The sequence below is a fragment of the Scylla paramamosain genome, chromosome 1 (genome assembly GCF_035594125.1).
Source record: "Scylla paramamosain isolate STU-SP2022 chromosome 1, ASM3559412v1, whole genome shotgun sequence".
Lineage (NCBI taxonomy): Eukaryota > Metazoa > Arthropoda > Malacostraca > Decapoda > Portunidae > Scylla > Scylla paramamosain.
This window is the reverse complement of record NC_087151.1, coordinates 4,200,001-4,205,000: the sequence shown is the minus strand read 5'-3', so window position 1 is coordinate 4,205,000 and position 5,000 is coordinate 4,200,001. Positions and strand designations below refer to the sequence as shown.

At 56.4% G+C, this 5,000-nt stretch overlaps 1 protein-coding gene across 4 annotated transcripts in view; it reads right to left on the bottom strand.

The window, feature by feature from the left end:
* Positions 1 to 5,000, bottom strand: part of LOC135091052 (RNA polymerase II elongation factor Ell-like) — a 130,514-nt gene that overhangs the window by 24,607 nt on the left and 100,907 nt on the right. Inside the window, exon 1 of one of the 4 annotated variants that reach the window (XM_063988575.1) lies at positions 1 to 160. This exon is cut by the window's left edge and continues 842 nt beyond it. The exons of 2 other annotated variants lie outside the window; for them this stretch is intronic. The gene's annotated coding sequence lies outside the window, so the exon portion shown is untranslated. Of the gene's footprint in view, positions 161 to 5,000 lie in introns of those variants that run through there. One more of the 4 variants, XM_063988631.1, reaches the window with a different exon arrangement.

Sequence of the window (5,000 nt, the reverse complement as noted above, 5' to 3'; positions counted from 1 at the left end):
CGTCCTCGACGCCTCTCCTCATAGGGCCTGAGCCTCCTGCCGTCGCAGTAAGAGAGAGAGAGAGGGTCCGGTCGGTCGGCTGAGCCACGACGCTGTGCGCCTCAGTCCGGAGGTTTATATACTCTTATGGTGAGCTGAGGCCCCCCGCCCGAAGGCTCCCCCCGCCACGTCAGACCCGCTCCACCGTCGCTTCGCCGCCTCTCTACAGGCAGAGTTTCGACCTTATGAGCTCGCCACCCACCATCCCAGATGGCGCGCGAGTAGCGGGAGGGTCGGGGGGAGTTAAGGGAAGGGGGCGGAGCTTGCCTCCTCCCTCCGGCAGCATCTGTGGTGGTGGCCGAGGCGCAGGTGACGCTCAGGTATGTGGCGCACCGGCCTGGTTGGGAGGGGAGGGGAGAAGGCTGGTGAGGGACACGATGGGGAACAAGGAGAGGAGGGGACCCGCTGGCCACCAGGGCTGCGCGTCAACAAGACCAAAGGGCGAGGCTCCCACAGGACAACGGGTGGGGCAGCACGTCACGCTGTACAACGAGGCTCAGTACTGTACTACATGAGAACGTTTGTGTAGTTGGGGGCGTCAGGGAGCGGGGTGAGGCGGGCAGGATGAAGGGAGCCACCACCCTACACACTCCCTGCTTCCTGTGTTCTCTGATGACCTGTTAACTTTGTGTTCCTGGGGCACCACTCCTCGCAAGGCGGCCAGGACTCGCGCATCCACAGGCTGGCAGTGCCCCTCACCCAGCGCCCGGCACCTTGCCTCCTTAGTCCAAAAATTACCTTGGTAAACTTTCACTTACTGACTCTGTTTCCGGGAGGGAGGGGAAGAGGTGGGAGAGGAAGGTCACAAGTAATATCAGCCCAGCTTAGTGAGACACAGGCACGCACAACCACTGACTTCCCTTGTGGCTGTGCACCAGCGCTCCCTCCCCTGGGGGAGGGAGCCCTTCTTTCCGGGGCAATGTTCTAGACAACAACTTATGGCTGTCTCTCGAGCCCGGCCAAGTCGCACCTCGCACCTCACCAACCCAACCGCCCCTCGCCACACACACCCCATACACACCCGGGGCCGCCCGGCCCGCCAATCCCACAAAAACCTGTCATTACTACAGCCAGCGGGTGGCTCGGGTCCCTGTGGGGTATGGTGGGTGTGTGCACACACCAGACGCGGCCACCAGTGAAGTTTGCCCTGGGCAGGCGCGTGACCCTGAGCGGGGGACAAGTGGCATTAAGTGACCCGGTCTGGGCACTGGGCGCTCGGTGGAAGCTGTGGTGTGTGCCAAAACCATGTAGGTCATGCCGTCACCCGCCCTGCCCCATCCCGACAACCTTAATGCTCCTTGCCCCTTCGACTCTCTCCCACGTGCGAGAGGCCGCCCATTACGGTGTGTGTGTGTGTGTGTGTGTGTGTGTGTGCGCCGCTACCTATCCCGCACACAGGGACAAGCGGGGGCCCAACGGTCGTGGCGCCGCGCCCGCTTCCCCGCCAGTCGCCCGCACGGAGGCTCGTGTTGCAATATGCCTGCTGAAAAGACCCTATGATCGACTCCCGCCGACAAGCCACAAAGGGTCGGGCGGCGCGGGGCAGTAAGGGCGGGAGCCCAGTGCGGGACAACGGACACAGCAGCCGTAGCGTGGTGCTGTTGTAGAGGCGTGAAGCCTGCAGGGGGCGCTGGAGAAGGGAGGCGTCAGCTGATCTACCTTTAACATCTTCACCACCCTCGTGAACGGCCTTATCCCACCACCCAACCACTGACGCCATCACCTTTGTTGATGGTATTGCAAGTAGGGTGGTGCTGATGGCGATGATGGCAATAATAAACACACAATTAAGAAGTCACTGAGAGCACGGCACAAAACTCTCAAAGGTGGACATTTAGACGCGTGGCCGTGGAGGAACGACATGAAGGAAATAGGGAGAGTGGGATGGGGCGCATAAGGCGAATAAGAGAGAAAAGAGAAGTCATGAAGGGAAGGTACAGTACGAAGGGAGCCAGAAGAGGAAGGGCCAGCTGTGACGTGACCCGTAACCTACATAGCTGACAAACAAACACCACATCCGGGGAAGAGAAGATGGGGGAGTAGTGGTGGTGGCGCGGGCCCTGGGAGGTGGGAGGAGGCGAAGAGGAACCTACTGCAGGTAACTCAGTGGGTCCCGTTACTCGCGATGTGGCCCACCTAAGGACGCCCACCTGGCCCGCCACGAGGGATGAGGGGAAGGAGGAGGCAAGAGAGGGGAGGGAGGGGAGAGGTGGGGAAGGGCGGCAGTGTCACCAAGCAGAGTGACTTCAATACCTCGTCGCCTGCGGGCAGTGCCATCGCCATCAGGATAATTGGTGCCGCGGCTGCTGTCAAAGCGGTTTCTGTCTTCCTGTCTACCTCCCTCCCTTCCCTATCGTCCCTGCAGCAATATATCCTCTCTTGCCCCTACACACACACACACACACACACACACACACACACACACACACACACACACACACACACACTGTTCTCTCATCCACAAACACTGCCTGAAGTACCTCAAACACTACTGCCTCCACACACACACACACACACACACACACACACACACACACACACACACACACACACACACACACACACACACACACACACACACACTCTGACAACCTTTGCACTCAAAACACCGAAAAAAAAGACCCCAATAAAAACGATAAGGCTGAAGCACAGCAAGCCGAGTCCAAACACAGACGGCGAGGCAGAGGCTGAGGTGACTGAGTAAGGAAACCGTGACAGAGAAGAAAGGAGAGAAGGGGTGAAGACTGATGGGTGATGGAGAGGTGACGGGATAGACAGGGAACTAACGAGGCAGGTGACAGGAAGAGGGTGGAGGCGACGGGGGTGTAAAGGGTAAAGGTAGACAGGTGACGTGTGAGACTACGAGGAAGAACATGAGGAAGAAAATAAGTAGCTTGGTGTGTGTGTGTGTGTGTGTGTGTGTGTGTGTGTGTGTGTGTGTGTGTGTGTGTGTGTGTGAGAGAGAGAGAGAGAGAGAGAGAGAGAGAGAGAGAGAGAGAGAGAGAGAGAGAGAGAGAGAGAGAGAGAGAGAGAGAGAGAGAGAGAGAGAGAGAGAGAGAGGAAATGACGCAGTTACGTACACACACACACACACACACACACACACACACACACACACACACACACACACACACACACACACACACACACACACACAGGTACACAGGCCTGATAACGCACACATAAAGGGCTCTCTGACACCGACACTAACGCAAACCATGAGGCACACACACACACACACACACACACACACACACACACACACACACACACACACACACACACACAGCTAATAAGCATCATCAAACACACTAAAAATAAACTCGTTATATTCGCTACGTGATGTGAAGCGGAGGTAGTGAGGTGAAGGCAGAGGAGAGAGGAGGGAAGGAGAAAGAACTGGAATGGCTGGAAGAGGGAACCGAGGAGAAAGAGGGGGACATGGAAAACGGAAGTGATAAAGAAAGGAAAGAGGAGGAAGAGAAGAATTAAATAACGACACGAAGAGGAGGAGGAGAAGGAGGTGGAGGAAATGAGGAAAAGAGAGGAGGAAGAGATGGAAGGAGGAAGCTCGATGAGAGGGATGGAGGTAGAGGAAAGGAAAGGGGTAAGAACGGCGGGGGGGCAGTTGGAGGAGGGAGAGCGGGATGAAAGGAAAGGTAAGGAGGGCAGGAGAAGGAAAGACAAGAGAAAACAAGGCAAGGCAAGGCAAGGCAAGGCAAGGCAAGGGAAGGCAAGGGAAGGGAAGGGAAGGGAAGGGAAGGGAAGGAAAAACAAGGGAATGGAAAGGAAGGCAAGGGAAGGCAAGGCAAGGCACCATTAGCAACAGAGGCTCAACAAGTGTCATGGGGACTTGAAAGAGGAAAGCATCGATCTTTGTCCTGTAGATCCGCGCTCGCCACCGCCGCCACCGCCACCACCGCTACCGCCGACGCTCCTGCCGCCGCCACCGCCACCACCACATCTGCCACCTCCACCGCCAGTGTGTATCATTACAATCACCATCATCCCCTGACTTCATTAACATCACCTCATACCACCACCACCACCACCACCTTCACTGTCACTTACCCCTATCATCACCACCTCAACATCACCACCACCACAACCAACATCACCTCCCTCCATCATATCATTATCATCACAACCATCACCATCACCAACACCCTTATCCACTTGTATCTTATCATCACCTCACCACCACCACCACCACCACCAACAGCCTTCACCTCCAGCCGGTCTATTTTAGGTTACCAGATTAAGATGGAGGTGAGGGGGGTGTGCGGGGGTAATAGTGGCGTGGGTGTGGGGAAAGGACACGCGCGTGGAGAGAGAGAGAGAGAGAGAGAGAGAGAGAGAGAGAGAGAGAGAGAGAGAGAGAGAGAGAGAGAGAGAGAGAGGAAAAGAGAGGGCGTGGGCGTCTGGAAGCGTGGGTGGGGGTGAATGAGAGGGAGGAAGATGAAGGGGAGGGTTTCCAGGACACGCCTCGCTGCCCCTCCACCCCTCCAAACCACCCCCGGCAAACCCCACCCCCTCCCCCTCGCCTGGTCAGTTCAGTGGCAGGGATGTCAAGGGAGAAGGAAAGACGCAGACACGAGGGAAACGGGGAAGGAGTGATGGGAAATATAAAAGGGGAAAAAACTGAGGAGGAGAGATAAGTACTGGTAAAGAAGGGAGGAAAGAAGAGACGTTAAGAGTGAAAGAGAGAGAGAGAGAGAGAGAGAGAGAGAGAGAGAGAGAGAGAGAGAGAGAGAGAGAGAGAGAGAGAGAGAGAGAGAGAGAGAGAGAGAGGAGCTGCGTGATGGTGATGATGAGAAGGTGGAGAGTGGATACACACGACAAAGAGGAAAGCTGGAGAGAGAGAGAGAGAGAGAGAGAGAGAGAGAGAGAGAGAGAGAGAGAGAGAGAGAGAGAGAGAGAGAGAGAGAGAGAGAGAGAGAGACACGGACCGACTGACTGAC